The 21,365-nt window shown below is 37.5% G+C and overlaps 1 protein-coding gene across 1 annotated transcript in view; it reads right to left on the bottom strand.

Annotated features, from left to right (window-relative positions):
* LOC126758295 (GAS2-like protein pickled eggs) overlaps positions 1-21,365 on the bottom strand; it is a 171,690-nt gene that overhangs the window by 121,536 nt on the left and 28,789 nt on the right. Inside the window, 1 exon segment of the mRNA XM_050472516.1 lies at positions 15,515-15,558. The gene's annotated coding sequence lies outside the window, so the exon portion shown is untranslated.

Raw genomic sequence — 21,365 nt, 5'->3', positions numbered from 1 at the left:
TTTAACGGTGTGATATCAAACGATCTTGATGGCCAATCGAGCGTCCCAAAACGGGAAAATATCTGCTCCCGAAGTGTTCGTAATAAAATTGAACGATTTGTAAACGTTGTTCAGACGGAAGTTTGAAACCATACTGAATAGAAATAACATGACCGCTTGACACGACTCACGAGTGATCTGTCAAAAAAAGGCTATTGAAAAAAGTACCTCTAAGGATTTCAAAATGAAAAAAGAAAGTATTTTACGGCTCCGTTAAAGTAAACAAACACATATTTTTGATAAAAATTGAAGTTCCAGTTAAGGAAACTTCAAACAAAAAAATTAATTAGCCAGTTTTAAAGGGTTCCAACAGATATCCTTTTTTCACTTTTGAAATGCCTAAAAAGGTAGAATTCAAACGCAATAAACCCATTTTCAACTTCTTAATATGATACATTGTTCCAAAAGTTAAACATCGTGTTGACATTATCAGCTATCGATTGCACAAAAGTTGGAGACAAAAAGGTCAGAGCTCAAGCATTGAAACATAAGCAGAGAACCATCGCTTTTTTTGATCTGTTTTCGAAATGACTGCATTTTGAATGTAAGCTAATGCTGAGCAATTAGAATTCACTACGAACTCATGAAATAAACTAACTCAAATCTGAAACAAAAATATCCAAAAAAATTTATTTGATTTAAGCAAAACATTCAATCATCATTTATATAAGTTCAAGCGTACGAGAAGGTATTGTATTTAAAGCAATATCATAAGCTGTTGCCCTTAAATAGAAGAATTTTTTAAACGATTCTTCAATGTTTTCCTAACTCGTAGACCTAATTACATGCATAGACTTATTTAAAATTCAACAAAACTAAAAAAAAACTCGAAACCTTTTTAAGAAAAAATATTTTCAACCATTTAATCAAAATCCTTTATCAGTTAAACATGTAATTGTCCCAACAGTTTTTATTTTCCCGTGAAATACATATATTAACACACAAGGCACTCACTTGGCTCCCCAATTAAGCCACTCATATGTAAATTAAATTGTATAAAACAACAAAATCAAAAAGAAAGAATCAGTGGTATAAATAAAAAAATAAAAAGTCGTAGCTATAAATAAAAAATCAGGTCCGACACCAACCAAAAATCAATAAATAATTTACACCTCATTTGTGTGCAACCAGGTGTGCACATGCCATAGCAGTGCCGTTAAGAAAGCAAAAAACCGAGAAAAATTTAACAACAACTCGTTGTGAAGTGTGACATTTATACCACAAAATTAATCATTTTTATTAACTGACTCACTTTTTTCGGCTGAAAGGCATAAAAATTTCGCACGAAGCGCGAAACAGGATCCAAGTTGTAAAATGAGCTCGTGCCGGTGTTGAGGAAGGTGTGTATGTAAGTACCGACTTAACATGCTTCATTTATAAATTTTCAATAATGTATGAATTTAAAACTTCAATTTAAACGAGGTCTACTTTTCACGCAAAACAGAAACTCTGTGTGTGTGTGTTTTAGAGGGGTGGTGCCGAGCACACGAAAGCTCACTTAATTAATTCAATAACATTTGTGTAGAGTTTTGGTACTTTAAATTAAGTTTATTTACTGCCAACATATAGTATATGCTTCTCACATTATTTATTTATTTTTTTTTAACTAACTGCCGTTGACAATATGTAAATATATATAATTTTCATAATCTTTTCATAATCTATATTTAACACAACTTTTCATGAATTATGTAAAATTAATTCAAAAGCCAAACTGTTAAAAATTTAATATTTATGTTAAAATAGAATTGACAAAAGTTATATCTGAATATTGGCCTTCTAGATTTTAAATACCCAGAAGACGCATAATAAATCGTAAAGAGCTAACTAGCACAGATTCCACGAAGACCAAATAAATATGTGCGTACAGTGGCCGTCACAAGAAAATTAGTCATTTAAAATCAGAAAATATGTTTAATTATAAAACTTTATGTTGAATATAGGTTTCGAGGACATTCGAAACATCTTTTGTGAATAATAAATTACATTTTTTCTACAGACGAGTTGGCCAAACAAGGAACCTCTTTAGATGAATCCGAAGCGGATTTAATAACATGTCCGCTGGGAACGATCAAAAAAGAGCTTTGTACTCACAGATCAGTGCGGATGGAAATCAATGACCAACTACAAAATAACGAAGCAGATACGGCCCAAGTATAATCCGACTAGAACCAAAAACTTCATGTTCAAATGTTCATACTTACAGCTACTATACCGCGGCACTGGCCTTATGGAGAACACGCGCTAAAAATTTGACATATAACAATATTTGCTGAAGCTAAAAGCTAGAAAGAAATAAGGAAACAGTTTTCCACTTTCTCTGTGAATGTCCAGCTCTAACACAATCTAGACACAGAATACATGGAACAGAATACATGGAACCAAACCTTGAATGGCTGTCCACAAAAAGCATAGCAGACATAAGTAGTATCATTGAGGGCACCAAATGGTTTGAACGCAAAGATGAAAGATTTGAACGTAATAGATTATGTTTTAAGCATAAAGAAGGACCAAGGTCGGATCTAACTGGAAACTTCATAAGTTTTCAACTTTTCAAAATTAAGGCCGGGGAAGTATCTGCAAGTGATGGCAAACGTTAAGAAATGTTGCGAAAGAATTCAACATTGATTACTAAATCGTGAACGGATTACAATCAAATTTGCTTTATGAAGTAAAGTCAGCCGAAAGTTCTAAAATCTTTCCATTCCATTCAACACATCAGGCATACTATTAACAGAAAAGGATTCGCTACAAATTTCATTATTATACATATATCACAGAATGGCTGATATTTTCGATAAAAAGTTCACAATAGGAACTGCGGTCCATATATTCGCTATCTGGAGGCTTGAATTGCTTTGCTCATAATGATCAAACGCAATCTTCGTTCAAAGTTTAATCCGGATACATTGATTGGTTGTTGATATAAGAATCTCAGGACAATATTACCTACCGAAATTGGTTGAAATCGGTCGAGTAGGTCCGGAGATATGGGTTTTCACCTATATAGACAACCCTCGATCTCTACAACTGATGAAAATATAAAGGAGGAAAGGATATGGTGCTTGAAAGTCGTCAGGCAAGGGTTCGAAAGATGGCAAGATAGCTCGACATCTCTCGCGAGTCCGTTCGAATGATTTTAGTGGATATTTTGGGTATAAAACACGTTCTTGCTCAACTCGTACCGATAAAGCTAAATTTTTTTCAAAAGGAGTACCGTAAACAAGTCCCTTTGGACATGCTTGATCGTGCGAATTCCGATCCCACATTCATGGAGAGCATTATAACTGCCGTTTGGACATGGGTTTATGAGTTTCACATGCAAACAAGTCAACAATCATCGGAATGGAGGGAAAAACAAGCTGAAACCAAAACAAAAAACCACGCCAAATGCGCTCAAAAATCAAAGTGATGCTCTTTTTTTTTTGATATCCGTGGGATGGACAGACGGTCAATAAGAAATTCTATTTGACCGTATTGCGGTGTTTGCGTGAGAACATCCGTCATAAACGGTCGGAATTGTGGAAGAACAATTCATGGATTTTACACGATGATAATGCACCATCCCATCGAGCCACGATTGTGACCGAATTTAAAGCCAAAAACGCAATGATTGCAATCGATCAACCACCGTATTCTCCAGATTTGGCTCTAGGTGATTTTTTTTGTTCTCCAAATTGAAATTGCCGCTTCGTGCAACTCGTTTTAAGTTATTCGAAGAGATAAAACAAAATTCGCTGAATAATCAGCATCTGGCCATCACAAAAGCTGCTTATGAAGAGAGTTTCGAGGACTGGAAAAATCGTTGTCATAATTGTACTACATCTGGTGGTGATTACTTTGAAGTTGACAAAATAAATATTGATGAAGAATTAAATACTTTGCGTTTTATTAACAGTTTCCGAGTACTTTTTTGACAGAGTGCCTTTTTTTTTTAAATAGAAAGACACTTCTTCACTATGTGTTGCCTAATGGCTCATAAAGTCTGCAGACCAAAAATTGTCCACAAAATTATCAAAACGTCTCTACAACTAGCATGGAACTATAAAACTCCCCAATTATGCAGCCAAGAAGGACGATAGAGAACGGATTTTTCTATAATTTATATACAATAAACTCTCGCTTTGATTTTCGATTTCTCCCATTTAATTTAAACTCAATTGCGTGGGCACTTCTTGAGCAATATATTTTGAATTAAACACTAATTGGGTAATTAATGGTTAATTGCTCTATTATATGGTAAATTGAGCATATTTAGAGACTAAATTGTGAAAATTGTAATACTCGGATTATTTTTAGACAAGGCTTTAAGAGGCCTAATAAAAGACTATCTATTGTTTTCACAATGATTGTTAGTTATTAAATTTTCAATTTTTTTTAAAGATCAAAGGTCTAGTGTAAATAAATATACATTTATTTTATTTTCTAAACCGAGTGCTAGAAACTTGTAATGTCGGACTTAATAGGTATTCTAATCACATTATACCTTATTTTTATACTCTCGCAACAAAGTTGCTAAGGAGAGTATTATAGTTTTGTTCACATAACGGTTGTTTGTAAGTCCTTAAACTAAAAGAGTCAGATATAGGGTTATATATACCAAAGTGATCAGGGTGACGAGTAGAGTTGAAATCCGGATGTCATAAGAAGGTTGCAAGCTGTAACTTAAGATATCATGATGATTGGTACACGTACCACGCCCACAAAATGGCGAAAACCGAAAACCTATAAAGTGTCATAACTAAGCCATAAATAAAGATATTAAAGTGAAATTTGGCACAAAGGATCGCATTAGGGAGGAGCATATTTGGACGTAATTTTTTTGGAAAAGTGGGCGTGGCCCCGTCCCCTACTAAGTTTTTTGTACATATCTCGGAAACTGCTATAGCTATGTCATCCAAACTCTATAGAGTCGTTTCCTTCATGCATTTCCATATAGAGTTCAAAAATGGAAGAAAACGGATAATAACCACGCCCACCTCCCATACAAAGGTTATGTTGAAAATCACTAAAAGTGCGTTAACCGACAAACAAAAAACGTCAGAAACACTAAATTTTACGGGAGAAATTGCAGAAGGAAGTTGCACTCAGGCTTTTTTTAAAAATTGAAAATGGGCGTGGCCTCGCCCACTTATGGACCAAAAACCATATCTCGGGAACTACTCTACCGATTTCAATGAAATTCGGTATGTATTATATTCTTAACACCCTGATGACATGTACGAAATATGGGTGGAATCGGTTCACAACCACGCCTTCTTCCAATATAACGCTATTTTGAATTCCATCTGATGCCTTCTCTGTATAATATATACATTAGGAACCAATGATGATAGCGGAATCAAACTTTACACAAATACGGTATTTGAAAAATATGTAAATGACGGATAATGAAATCTCGATTATCACTTTATCGTGCGAGAGTATAAAATGTTCGGTGACACCCGAACTTAGCCCTTCCTTACTTGTTTTTTTTTTTTTTTAATTTATACTAATAAATAAATAAACAAATATGTACCATTTTGGTTGACCACATTTTTCCGCTCGAGACATTATTCCATCAGTGTAAATTGAAATTTCGAAATTTCCAGCACGGAAGCGAACGAACCATTGTTGTGCTGTACGAACTCCGTAAACTTCACAAATGATATTTGTGGTGGCTTGCGTGGCGTTCTTCCCTTTTTTACAAAAATTTCAAAATATAGCGAATTTCTTCATTATTTTCACTCATTTTTGAACAGCTGTAACTTTTTTTAACTTGACCTAATTAAATTTTTTTCTGGTTAAATGAAGCTTAAAATCTCTTTGTAACATTAAATGGTATGACACAATGTGATTGGTAGTACTGGAGATATACGACTGCAACAGCATCTATTGACAAAATGCGAAAAGACTTTTTCGACTATCCAATACCTTCCAAACCGATTGCCAGAAGCTTGTAATGGCATACTTATATATACAAGTTACTAAGTGTCTCTTTAACTAAAATATGCAAATATGTAAAGAGGCATTCAATTAAAAATGTAAATAAGCTTAAATATAAATACTGAGCAAAACAAATAATAAATTTAAAAGCTGCACACAAAGCTCGTGTAAAATGTAAAATGTATAAAATAGACTAACAAAGGAAATTACATAATAATGAAACAGCAATTCACACATAAATACGTTGAAATGATCACTAAATAATATTTTCATATAAATACATTTTTTAAACTCGAAAAGAATGTCATTTTGAAAAAAATAACACATTTAAGAGCTTTGGCGCCAAATGCATTTATAATCACTCGAGAAGCCTCGGCAGCGCAGCAGCCATGAGGCGTCTTGTCGCGGGCACGCCCGCTGCCGTTGCCGCTGCGATCTTGACCACAAGCAACAGCAGCAGCAATCAGCAACAATCTTCCCAGTGCGTTAAGCGCAAACATGAATAACCATACATACGGACATACAATTATATTCATGTATGTGTACACATATCTTCAATTGAAGCCATTTGCACACACACAAGTTGTTAGAGAGATTTGTGCAGCATTGCGGCGCGCACTAATAACTCTTAAACGCTTCAAATGCGTTTCGCGGCTACCTGAGCTGCCTTGTATCGGCGACCAAGCACAGACAGCGTTTGCATGCGCGCTTCGCCACTCTGCTTGCCGTTGCTCAAACACTACTTGCTACGTGTGTGCTGTCAACACCGCGTTGGCCGTTGGCCACTGAGCGTCTTTATGGCACTCATGGTGAAGAGTTTGGGTTAAGAGCCCCGCAGCTGTTTCGAACGTCGGACAAGCAACCAACGTGCCATGTTTTTGTTGCTTTGTTGTCGAGCGCATGCGCGACTAAGTCAAATTTTGAACACATGCACGGACGGTCAGCCAAATAAACAAACGAGGAAAAAACCACAGTTGACCTTGAACTTGTGGCTTTTTCAGTGTTTGTGTGCATACATACACAAATACATACGTATGTATGAACGTTGGTGCACGCAACTCCAAACACCGTTTCCCACTTTTCGTTTTCGCTTTTTTCGTCATTATGTACTTTACGGCTTCCCACCTTTTTCATTCTCAAAGGTTACCTAATTTATTGTACTACGATAAGTTGTTGTTGTTGTTGTTTGTCAGCTTTGAACCGCTGCCACCTTAACGACATTGTGACATTCGGTTTTTATCCGCTGTTTGTTGTTGTGCTGCTTAAGTTAGCTTATCTCTCGGGAGATCGGATTAGAAGGCGGGCCTTAGCCAAGTTATTAGTCCGTTACTTGTTTTCTGCGCTGTACTACCTTATTGGAGATTAGTAAAACAAAAATATTGCAAAAAAAAATATTTATGAAATTAAGTGTTTGTGGATTCTTTGCGCGTTGCTAAGAATTTTTCGGCACTCGGCGGTTTGAAAAACACTCGAACATAAATCGTTGCACTTTGGCATGTGCTATAAATTGAAAATTATAGGTTTTTATGCGTTGACTACGTTAAGCCGCTTGCACGATTATTATCATGAATCATTCTTGACTTAATGCGCTCTGAACCCTACCACAGAGCGTTGAAGCACTCGCTTAGCAAGGAATTTAATTGTGGAGAGCAGAGTTAATTCGTTGAAAATCGATTCAAAAATAGTGTAAATGGAGCGAATTTATTAGAACTCGAATATCAATTCCCATTCTTCTTCTTCTTTATTGGCGTAGACACCGCTTACGCTGTTATAGTCGAGTTTACAACAGGCCACCAGTCTTTATTCCTTTTCCCTGTTTGGCGCTAATCGGAGATTCCAAGTGTAGCCACGTCCTTCTCCAACTGGTCTTTCCAACAGAGTTGAGGTCTTCCTCTTCCCCTGCGTCCCACAGCGGGTACTGCGCTGAATACTCAGAGCTGGAGTGTTTTCATCCATTCGGACGACATGACCTAGCCAGCGTAGCCGTTGTCTTTTAATTCGCTGAACTCTGTCAAACTCGTCGTATATCTCGTACAGCTCATGGTTCCATCGACTGCGATATTCGCCGTTGCCAAGCACACAGCACTATAAATTTTCCGCAGAACCTTTCTCTTGAAAATTCGTAGCGCCACTCATCAGATGTTGTTAAGTTCATCCCTCGGTACTATGCATGACGGAAATAATGAGTGACTTGTGTAGTTTGGTCTTTGTTCTGGGAGAGAGAACTTTACTTCTCAATAGCCTACTCTGCCAGAAGTAGCACCTATTGGCAATAGTTATTCTGCGTTGGATTTCGAGGCAGACATTATTGTTGGTTTTAATGCTGGTTCCAAGACAGCCAGACCACAACCAGACCCCGATTTCACCTTCTGAACAAATTTAACCGAAGCTGTCCAACAATTTAGCGAGTAGCGGTCCAAACATGAGAGCCAAAAACGTAAAAACTAAAATTCACTAAAGCCACCACTAAAGGCCATCTGAAGCCGAGGCTTTTATAGCATGGCAAATTGAAGTAAGCGTTCAAATGCTTGTATCAAAATGATCAAAAACCACACCAAAAATTTTTCAATCAATAAACGACTTAAATAAATTCTAAAACTCCACCTAACAAAGTTTAGCCTTCTATGTAGTGCAAACAGACTTTTCGTCTCTATTATTCGCTCTGAGTTGGATCCAACAGTTATTTTATACGCCATAATTGCTTTGAGGACTTTGAGAGAACAAACCAGGTATTTATATATTATTACTAGCCACATCTGTACTTTATTAAACTAATTATAAGTTACTTAAAGCCTTTCAGAATACTGAAATTGTGACCCCGACTTCTAATACTCTCATTAACTTAGTATTCTCATGCGCATATTAATATGACTTGCAGCTATTTATGGAACTAAAGCTGAAGTCAAGGTAGTATAAAAGCCACGCAAATATACATACATACATACATTTATGCGTTTAAGATGTACATATATACACATTCATAAGTGTGTACCATATAGATAGGTTTGTGCTCATGTATAGACTATGGTGTGGTCCAACCACAAAGTGCTTCACAAAGGTGGCATGCTGCTTCTTTTTCAGCAACACTAACAGATCAAAAGTGTGTCATAATCATTTATAATTAGGGTGGTTAGTAGATTTCGGAAACTGAGGTGCGTTAAAACACTACTGAAAATTTCTGAAACCCTGTAAAAAATCAGTATTATTTTCGCTATATTTCAGAACTCATAGAACAACGAAGGCATCTACAGCAACATCAGTCTGGACTCTCTACTAATAGATATTATATTATTATGTCTGTCAGAAGCGCAGAAATATATAAACTATATTGTTGGCTAAGGTTAACTTTAGCGATTACCTTTAATATATGTGACCTGGTCTACGGAAAGGGGGCTTAGGTGTCAAAAAATCAATTTTCACTTTTTAGTTGATTCGGATGGAAGATGAGATGCTTTTTCACGTGATAGAATCCAAAAAGTCATAACTTGTTTTCGCACGTTAGCTCCCTTTTCGTAGACCAGGTCACATATACCATTTATACGGTGGCCGATGTTTCCTTAAAATACCCTGTTTAGGGAATAAAAACAACAGAACTGGAGAAGATCCGTAGGAAAAAAATAAAAACCCAACCAAATCAATGGAAAAGGTTCAGAGGTTTGCTGCGCTGTGCATGATGGGAGCTTTAAGAACAACTCCAACGGCGGCTCTTGAAGTGGTACTATACCTGTCACCTATAGACCTCTTCGCTGAAAACTGCGCAGCAAAATCGGCGGGAAGACTACTGGCTGCAGGGAAATTTACACATAAAACCTTCGGCAATAGCTCAATGGGTAATGGCGGTTGGGCAAACACCGACTACATGACCCCACTTTTCAACTGGGAAAAAAGATTCAAAGTAAACATAGGAAAAGATGGCTGGCGTAAAGGTATGCAACGAGCAACACTCTAAACATCTATACTGATGGCTCGAAAATGGAGGATGGAGTTGGTGCTGGAATATATTGTCCAGAGTTAGGCATAAGGCAACCTTTTAAGTTGCCGGACCACTGCAGTATATTTCAAGCTAAGGTCTTTGCTACTGCGAAAGCCGTGTATCTGACCTGTAATGCAAAGCAGTATCGCATATTGGCCAGAAGTGGCTTGGGAAGCAGTGAAAATGTTGCCAGAAGAAAGCAACTTCACGTCTACTGGGTGCCAGTCTATAAAGGCATCGAGGGCAATGAAATAGTGGACGAAATTGCCGAGAATGGTGTGCGGCTAACAACCGAAAATACGATAAACATTGGGAAACCCATGCATTGTCTACGATCTCGACAGAAGCATGGTAAGAAAAATCAAAACACGATGGAGCGAACTACCTAAATGCAAGACTGCAAAAGTAATATGCAAAACAGTAGATGGGAATTACACAAAAAATTTCTAATGGCACTCTGTAAAAGAGACTGTAGGAAAATGTTCGGAATTCTAACTAGTCACTGCTTGGTGGCGGCACACGCCCGCAGATTGGGGCTGACAGATCGAGAAGACTGCAGGAAATGTTTAGAGCAGGACACCACGGAAACAGTGGAGCTTGAACTTCATCTAGTATCGCAAAGGACCAAAACTGGTATATGCGTGGCTTATTGCCTCCCAGTTTAACCTAACCTAACCTATTTTAAATCAAACGGAATTAATCTTATTTATATAATTTTAATACCGTTTATTTTAAAATAAGGTACAGTTTATTAACAGGAATCTCATTTGTCTAGATTTTATCGTGATATGAAAATTGAAAAGAGCTCTGGTCCCACCTTTTTTTTTAAATTCAACTCTTTCAAAAAAACTTTTTTAAATGGTAAATATCTCATTTACCTACATTTATTGAGTTACATGAAATTTTTTTCTGAAACAAAACCCTTTTTAGTCCTAAGGACAAATTTTGATTCTTCAAAGAAAAAAAATAATTGTAATTTTTTATTTCTTCTTTTTTGAATTATTGTGGTAATTAGGTCGAGAGTAAAAGTTTAGAAAGTAATATATTGAATTTTCTGGACTTCATTATCTTCTGACCACCCTAATAGCACTATTCATGAACAATAAAAAATACTATAATTAAATACACTAATAACACACAATATAGAACACCGCATAAGTGTATTAAAAGCAACAACAACAAGAATAATACAATATGATTAATTGGCAACATTTTCACTCATACATACAAGCACCTACAAACACATATACAGTTATAAATATGCCTTCATGTTCAAATGCATCACTGTGTTTATCTAACAAGGTAACATTACACTTGTCCATATTTGTTGCTATTGTACTGTGCTAGGCACGGTTGCTCAGACGGCGACCGACTGCATGGAACCGAAATGGATACAAGGAATACGAATAGGAGAACATCCATAGATGAAGTAGACAGCGCACGATTAAACGAACACAACTGCACAAACACACGAGCAGCAGCACAAAAACAAAAACAAATAAAAAAAAAAGAAAAACAGCAAATTCAGACAACCGTAACAACAACAATGAGCGAAACACTAGTCCAGTTGACAACTGTAAGATTCAGAACAACAGAGCAAGGAAACGACCTTATTCTCAAGTACCATTTTCGACACGCTGCCGCACAAAGCGTGACATCTTCCATGTGTACAATGCTCGCCTTCGACAGCTTTTTATAGGTGACAAAGTCGAGACAAAGACTCGGGCCACACTAATACAAGTTGCAGCTATGAAATTGCGGTGACACAGCCGAGCCCGCAATGGTGTTGTCAAGAGCAAGAGAGCTAGCGCGTAAACTGGAAACTCGAAAGCGCCAAATGTTGATGAGGAGGACAAAGATGCAGGCGTCAAACGGCTGAGCACAGTATCAACAAGCTACATATATGTATGTATGTATGTATGTGCTGTGCGCATCCGTAATTGCGCGTCCCATCATGGAGGCGTGACACAATGGCACACAATCATCGACGGCGGCCAAAGTATCGCATAACAGACGCATAGACGCGCCACACACGGCCACTTGCCACACGCCGCAAACAAGTGTATGCTTGTATGTCGATACCCACTTACATGTGGCAGCAGAGCCACCGACGACGACGACGACAACAACGTCGCTAGATGACGATACAGCAGCGCTGACTGGACGACTTGATGCGGCATCCAGTGCCACTCCAATGCCATATTTGCAATTAAATAGCGTACCTGCCAAGCCGCACACGCCGCCTCGGGGCACTCTTTGCAACGCCATCGCCACGGTCTGGAGCATTTGGAGGGCGCGGCGGTCTAGTGGGGTGCAAGTTATGCGATATCTTACATCTCCATACTTGGACTTGAAGTTTCAGATTATTTAGATGACACCTATGTGTGGCTCCTCAACTGTGAAGCCGTGTAGCCGGCATGGAAGACACACATATGCGCTTGTCTGTAAGTGCACAAATGTATGTCCGTCCATGAGCTTAATTGGTTTACTGTCTTCATTACAGATGTAGAGATTTATGGATTTACAGGTGCTCGTACTGACACATATTTGACTTGAGCATGTGACAGTTAGTTAGCCTGTTGCCTCAGGAATTTCCGGCTTTTCCCTTTTCTTCGGGCAGACTTATGTTTTTATACAGTACATATATAGTATGTATGTAAATATGTATGTTTGAATTGAGTGCGCACTGATTGCAACTCTGGTGATTACTAGGTGAACGTTGCATTAAAGGGAGTGTCGCTGATTTAGGTTACGAAGGAATTATATTTTAAGACTATATCTGATATTAGAAGGTGTTTAAGCTAAAAGTGGGTTTAGCACATTCATCTTGAATGTCCCGCGCTTGCGAAATCACACTTTCAGATATCCCAATGAGCTGGTGGATATAGAGGCATGAGCTCGGTGGGAATAGAAATTAAACGCCTGAGCAATTTTTTTATTAACCACAAACCGCTTTGCTGACGTATAGTTTCGAATTACAGTAGTTCTGTTTTTATGGCATCACAAAGGACTGCATGGAGTAGTAAAAGTGCGATCTTTGGATCAGCCATCAAACCTAATCGAACCTATGTTAAGGGGTTCGGCTCCATACAGGGCAAATCAATCAGAAATTAATATATTTCTTATAAATGTGGGAAGGGTTCAATAAGCAAGAAACGACAACGAGGCTTTCAAAATAATTAGAGAAGATAAATGACAGCTTATCTTCGAGAGCCTTTGCTAATAATGGATAGTCGAAAAAGGCTTTTCGTATTTTGTCAATATCACATTGTGTCATACCATATAATGTTGGAAAGGTGAGATTTTAAGCTTCATTTAACCAAAAAAAATTTAATTCGGGGAAGTTGAAAAAAAATAACTCTTCTTCTTCTTAATTGGCATAGACACCGCTTAGCGATTATAGCCGAGTTAACAACAGCGCGCCAGTCGTTTCTTCTTTTCGCTACGTGGTGCCAATTGGATACTCCAAGTGTAGCCAGGTCCTTCTCCACTTGGTCCTCCAACGGAGTGGAGGTCTTCCTCTTCCTCTGCTTCCCCCGGCGGGTACTGCGTCGAATACTTTCAGAGCTGGAGTGTTTTCGTCCATTCGGACAACATGACCTAGCCAGCGTAGCCGCTGTCTTTTAATTCGCTGAACTATGTAAATGTCGTCGTATATCCCGTACAGCTCATCGTTCCATCGAATGCGACTCATCAGTTGTCGTCATCGTCCAGGCCTCTGCACCATATAGCAGGACGGGAATTATGAGTGACTTATAGAGTTTGGTTTTTGTTCGCCGAGAGAGAGATTTTCTTTTCAATATCATCGGCATACACCAGCAGCTGTACAGTCTTATAAAATATTGTACCTGCTTGATTAAGTTCTGCAGCTCGGATTATTTTCTCCAGCAGCAGGTTGAAGAAGTCGCACGATAGGGAGTCGCCCTGCCTGAAACCTCGTTTGGTATCGAACAGCTCGGAGAGGTCCTTCCCGATCCTGACGGAGCTTTTCGTGTTGCTCAACGTCAGTTTACACACCCGTATTAGTTTTGCGGGGATGCCAAATTCAGACATCGCGGCATAAAGGCAGCTCCTTTTCGTGCTGTCGAAAGCAGCTTTGAAATCGACGAAGAGGTGGTGTGTGTCGATTCTCCTTTCACGGGTCTTTTCCAAGATTTGGCGCATGGTGAAAATCTGGTCGGTTGTTGATTTTCCAGGTTCCGGTTTTGAACCATTTAAAAAAGGCTGGCTTTTAAAAGAAGCTCGACGTTTGGGTACCACATGAATTGTCTGAGATAAATTTGATGGACCGAATTAAACTCTGCAATTCTTTGCTGAAACGAAATGAAATCGAACCATTTCTGAAGCGAATGGCAACGAGAGACGAAAAGTATGTACATATATCAAATACGAAAAAAATGTACGAAAAAGATCATGGTCTAAACGTGGTGAAGCTTAACAAATGGTCGCAAAGCCAGGATTGACGCCTGGAAAGGTTATGTTGAGTGTTTGGTGGGATGGGAAAAGAATCATCCACTATGAGCTGCTCCAGCCTGGTCGAACGATTGATTCTACATTTTACTGTCAACAACTAATGAGATTGAAGCAAGCAATCGACAAAAAACGACCATAACTGATCAACAGATAGAGCTACGTCTTTCATCAGGGCAACGCTAGACCACACACATCTTTGATGGCTGGGAGCTTGAGTTCATTATATTTATAAAAAGAAATAAATTGAAGTTTGATTAGAAATACGCAAGGACTTTTGTATCAACTTTTTATAAGTACATCATGCGGAAGTTAAAATTAATCATAGTTCTAAGAAGATCATTAACCCAGGACGTGCTTTGTTAGACGATTCGGCTAAGAGTTAAAAATAACAATAAAACAGGATCAATCTTTGAGTAGTTTCTTAAAGAATTTTTTGAACTCTTATTTGATAAAGAAAGTCTACAAAATGATTTCTTAAAAATATCTTAACTCAATAATGAAATGAAAGTGAGTCAATGGTGTACTTTTCAGCTTGAGAATTTATAATATGAGAATTAATAATAAGTCCATTATACATATTTATATTATGGAAATATTAACATTTCATAACAAAGAATTCAGTGTAAAACTAACTCATTATTAAGTAGAAGTTCCCAGAGCATTAATGAATGCAGCACAGACTCTTTTGCTCGGAGCTCTAATGCCATAAAGCCAACAATTATCGCAGCGTCCACACGCATTTGAGTGTGAGCGAGGGCAAGGGGCATCAGATTGTGCATTTCAAGTACATAATTTCAAGTAATTCCAAGTTCATAATTTTCAATGCAATTCAAATTGCTGGCATCAAAGCGGCTTGGTAATTACTACATACATACAAGTATATATAGTACATACTTTATGTAATGAAAACATTTATATACTTTTATAGACATACATTCTTAAGTATATATGAATGTACATATACATGATGATGGAGCGGACATTCTATTGCCGGACCATGAAAAAGTTCGAATAGGTATTACCCATCTGAAGAACACCAAAGCAGCGGGGCCCCTTTTAAGCCCTTTATATACATAAACTTTAGAGATCATTTGCTGTACTTACAAAGCGACTGTAAGAGCCCAAAGAGACGTGTCTCCGTTATCGTTCTGAAAGAAAATAAACAAAAGTGAAATAATTATTTATTGAAGTCAGTTATTCTCATAAAATTGTATTTATAATAAGTCATGATGATAAGTTCGCTTAACACCAATAATAAATATGCATTAGTTTATATACACGCATGGTATGTATATACTATGTGCATGTTATACATGGAAAATGTGACGCCTGCAGTTGAGTAGGAATGTAAATAAAGATAAAACTCGAAATCGCATATAATTTGCATAAAATTAACACAAAGTACATGTGTAGCTTAGGTTAACAATGGCGGTTTATTTGTTTAAGTAATGGCTTAGAAAAAATAAATAATTTCTAAGTATATGTAAATATGCAAGCATATACCTATGTAAATCTAAATGCAATACAAGTGCAAACATATACGAAGTTTTTATCATTCTTTTATAAATATGGGAACTTGAGAAGACAAAGATATAACATTAACTGTATTTCGCCCACTTTGCCTGACAAGAAAGCTTTTTCTAACAAGTTAAACAAATTTAAACAATGACGAAAGACAATATTCTTAACTATTTTCACCTTTAAGCTACCGTAAATCGAAAAGATAGAGGGTTTTCCAGAGAAGGAGAATATCAGTAGATTTGCCATTTCGGAAAAGCGCTAAAGAACAGCTGGTTCGTTAAGGAGCGCCGTGTCGCAGTGGAGAGAAGAGATTGCCTACCTCGCAGCGTTACAATCGACCACAACACGTGCGGGATGGGATAGACACCGACGATTGAAGAGGAAAGCGAGAAGCATTTAAGGACAAAAAAGAGAGGCCGAAACAGAGGAAATGCTTGAAAATTCTACGAGAAGATGCGGCAACTAACAGAAGGTTTCAAGACCGGAGCATACTCTTGTAGAACCCTCAGGGGTGATCTAATAACTGATGACCAGAGCATACTGAAGTAATAGAGGAAACACTTCTCCAACTCGCTGAACGACAGTGAGAACATAATACTAGGATATCGTGAACCCGATTCCCCAAACGATGATGATGGAGCGGACATTCTATTGCCGGATCATGAAGAAGTTCGAATAGCAATTACCCATCTGAAGAACATCAAAGCATTCACAAGAAGGGAGACCTCACAATCTGCGTTAATTACCTAGGGATAGGTCTCCTCAAAATCGCATGTAAAATGTACATACATATATCGAGCATACTGTGTGAAAGATTAAAGCCTATCGTCATCAAACTGATTGGACCTTATCAGTGTGGCTTCAGGCTGCAAAATCAACAACTGACCAGATATTCACCATGTTCCAAATATTGGAAAAGACCCGTGAAAAGAGGGTCGACACACACCACCCATTCGTGGATTTCAAAGTTACTTTTGACAGCACTAAAAGGAGCTGCCTTTATACCGCTACGCCTGAGTTTGGTAACCCCGCAAAACTAATACGGATGTGTAAACTGACGTTGAGCAATACCAAAAGCTCTGTCAGGATCGCGAAGGACCTCATCGAGTTGTTCAATACGAAACGAGGTTTCAGACAAGGCGACTCTCTTTCGATTGACTTCTTCAATCTGCTGCTGGGGAAAATTATTCGAGCTGCAGAACTTAATCGAGCAGATACAATCTTCGATAAGAGTGTACAGCGGCTGGCGTACGCCGATGAAACTTATTGATATCATTGGCCTTAACAACCGCGCCTTTACTTCTGATTTCTCCAGACTAGATAAGGAAGCGAAGCAAATGGTCTTTCAGTGAACGAGGGTAAGACAAAATATCGAAATTTTTTTATTTATAGTACCGTTCAATAAAGATGGCAACCCTTTAACCCAAAATATATTCTAGCAAGCATTTTCAACTTACTTAATTTAAATTCAATTTGTAGCCATGCTTCAACTTATTTAAAAAATCCAAAACCATTACGCGGCTGTATTCAATGTTCAAAAGCGGAAATTGCAAATTAAATTAAGCAAAGAAACATAAGACAAAACATAAAAATATTTTGAACCAAAGTTTTTCTCTTCTTATTGTAGCCACTTGAATGTTGAAGTACAAATTACAAAAGAAATTAAATTAATAATCCGCTAAATATTGAATGCGTCATCGCCTTGCCGAGAGTGGCGCGTGGGTCTTGAGGAACTTGTTAGAGCCAGTTCCGAAATCGCCAAGCCACCATATACGGTTCATTCAATAATGAATTGACATTAGAAACCAACATGCATACTAATTGATATACATACATACAAACATTATATGTATGAATGAAGTACAGAGCGAGACCAGTGACCACAACGGGCCAGTCGGTTTAAGCCACCCAAACACTGTCTGAAAGTAAAGTGCGCGCGTCCTCCCAAGCTTGCTTTACTCGCATAATTCAGGCGAACCTACGTGTTGTTAGGCAAAATTTTTAGTGCTCAGAATTCGAAGAGAATATACAGTTTAACGTGCGTGTATACATACATATATAAATTTACTACAAATATACACATTTTTAGGGTAGATAAGTCAGTAATAAATAAGCGCTCTTTGAAGAGCAAAAAAAGCATCAATCTCTAATACCCTGCCGAAGTGTTCCTGCTTATGCGTACAAAATCTATGAATGAAAATTTCGACCTCACTATGCACGCTTTACCAACACTGCGCCTCCTATCTTCAATTGGATCACTGATCTAAGTTCTTTTTCTTCTTTTATTTTGCCTTTTTTTAAGAAATACGCACGCAAAGCGCCGAGCAGTTTCTGGCGTACGCAGCCAAAAACCGGACAGACAGCCAGTCGCGCTCGTACAATCGAAATCGAACTGTGCTTAAGTCAAAGCACATCCATACATATACATATATATGTATGTATGTATGTATGTAAATACATAAGCTCACACACTTTGCGTAGAAGTATAGGAAAGCCTTAGTGTCGCGATCATTTGTGAATTAAACACGTTCTATGTACAATTTCCGGCATGAGTGGGTTTCATTGAGTAGAGTCGTGTATTTTTATATGTTTCTTTTACTATAACGATAACCGAGCTCCCCACGGCTACGAATCTTACGCACAAATTTGTTTTATGTGCATAAAACGGCGATTGACAAGTTAGTATGGCAATAGCGACGATTCGCCTGCAAGCGAGTGTCAAAAGAACACACGCTAAAAAGACAAAGAGGCTCGACTATCGTAAATGCTTTAAAAAACACTTTATTGAAATACTCACGACTTAAAAAGTAGTATTGCAAGTTGACCAAAAAGTCAATTGTGAATTGGTTCGTAAATAATAGCAGAGATCTATTGTGAATATAATTACAATTGTAACCAATTTTCAGCAGATTTTTCCATATCAGCTGTTGCCAGTGTTGTTAAGGCGGATACCTTGTATGACAGCTTAAAATATAGCGATTTTTGGCCAATTTTTAAAAGTGAAACTAATAGCCTTGACAGACGGCAGCGTTAATCCGGATTAACTGAGCACTTAATCAGATCCAAATTTGTAGGTGACAGACGGCAGCTATGCGAGTTTGAAACTCTCATAAACAGCTCATTGTCCTTTTTATAATATTTTCAATGAAAATTGAAAGAAGATAAACATTACGGTTGTTAGCCGACCAATTTTTACCAAACCATTTTTTATTACAAAAGCATATCAACACATTATTTTTAAAACTGCATCATAACATAGAAGTTTTATTGATATTATATTGAGAATTTGATAAACAGCTGTCAGGGTTGCTTGTATTTCATTCACAATAGATGAAAATTGGTCATTTTTAACAATGTTGCCAACGAAAATCTCACAAACTCCCTAAAATTTTGAGAGTTATTTTTGGATTCAGCAACGGAGTTAGCTGTGGTAACTCCTGAATTAATCCCGAAAAATGCAATTAATCTGGTTTAACGCTGCCGTCTGTCAATGCTATAAAGATGTTTTAAGAATTCAGTGTAAAATTTGTTGAGAAAAAAACTAAATATTTTTCGAGCTACACGCGATCTCCGAAAGCGCTTAAAACGGTTCCCCCTGCTGCAGTAACTCCTACCTTTGCTTTGGATGCAGACTCCACTGCTGTAGTGTTTCCGACTTTCTCCTTGTATACAACCTATACAAAATTCTTAAGTAGAAAATATTTTCCATACAATGACCTACAGTCGAAAAAAATTCAATTTTACCCGAAATTTTAGTTAGATCCTCGAAGTTTTGATGTTTGATTAGACCAAACAACTGTTAAGTCATTGTATGGGGAACTACAGGCTGATCCAAGGTAGAGGTACTTTTTTCAATAGCCTTTTTTTGACAGATCACAAGTGAGTCGTGTCAAGCTGTCATGTAATTTATATTAAGTATTGTTTGACATTTCATCATGGAAAAACTTACGCCTGAACAACGCTTTCAAATCGTTTAACTTTTTAACAGAAATTCATGTTCTGTAAAGAATGTGTTTCGCGCGCTTCGCTCAACTTATGGTCAACATATTCGGCTCACTGAGGATACATATTCGAACGAATAGACCAAGTCCAGCACGCAGTGAAGAAAATATAGCAACCGTAGCTGAGAGTGTACACGAAGATCGTGGAGAGTTGATTCGGTGCCGTTTGCAGCAACTCGGACTGACGTATGGAACGACTTGGCAAATTTTTCGTCGAGATCTTAAATTGAAAGCATACAAAATACAGCTTGTGCAAGAACTGAAGCAGTTCGACCTTCCCAAAGGATATCGCTTCGCTCTATGGGCTCTTAAAAAGTGCCAAGAAGATCCGCTGTTTTCGAGCCAAATTTTGTTCAGCGACGTGGTCCATTTCTGGTTCAGTGTGTATGTAAACAAGCAAAATTGCCGCATTTGGAACGAAAAGCAAGCTAAAGAGATCGAAGAACTGTCATTTCATCCAGAAAAAATTACAGTTTGGTGTGGTTTATGGACCGGTAATGGCAACTATTATCGCGCCATGATAACCAACTATTTGATGCCTGATATTGAACCTCGTGATATCGGCAAATTTGGTTTCAACAAGACAGCCCCACTTCTCACACGTTGCATCAACCAATAGATTTATAGACTTACCCTTCGGTGAGCAGATAATTTCACATTTTGTTTAAGTTTATTTGCTTTAGATCCACTAAGCCTTCAGCCTAAATTTCCGCTTAAGCCATAGAAAGGATTTGGAATACCATAAGTATAAAATTTAGCTCAGGAACTCTTCGTAAAACGTTCGAGTTATTCCAATTTCAGCTCACCAAACTATAATATTACAACATTGAAGAAATTTACGGAAAATCAATTTAAATAGAAAATAAAAAAATTATTTGAGTAAAGCTTGAAATAAATGTTAAGGACTAAAGTGTTAAGTTACCAAAAACTTTGGAAATGGCACACCCTTGGTACTTACATAGGGATGGAAGTTGGTGGAGAAATAAATTATGTATGCCTGTTTCTAACAGCTTCCTATTCTGAACTAACTCAATTTATTTTAATTAAATTTCATTAGCATATATCTAATGTATATAAAAACATACATGAAACTTATATGAATATTAATAGATACATGCAAATATCCCGCAACATATGTAAATGTGCCCAGAATTTCCCAACATGACCGAAATTATTTTATATCAGCTGCCATTGACCCCATGGTGAACATATGGTATACTACCATATAACAAGTCATTCATAAATAAATATGAATTTTTACATACATATATTTTTCTACATTTATATATACATATATACATTTGTGTGTACATAACCCTCACATAGAAGAAGCAAATTTGTGGAAAAGCAACCACAATAGCAAAAGTGACTAAGGACTGAGCAACAATTTCAATTGCAAGCGTTAAATGGGCAAAAATCATTTGCGCATGCGC

The sequence above is a fragment of the Bactrocera neohumeralis genome, chromosome 5 (genome assembly GCF_024586455.1).
Source record: "Bactrocera neohumeralis isolate Rockhampton chromosome 5, APGP_CSIRO_Bneo_wtdbg2-racon-allhic-juicebox.fasta_v2, whole genome shotgun sequence".
In the NCBI taxonomy this organism is placed as follows: domain Eukaryota; kingdom Metazoa; phylum Arthropoda; class Insecta; order Diptera; family Tephritidae; genus Bactrocera; species Bactrocera neohumeralis.
Note: the sequence above shows the minus strand (reverse complement) of the source record. Positions and strands in the feature narration are given on the sequence as shown.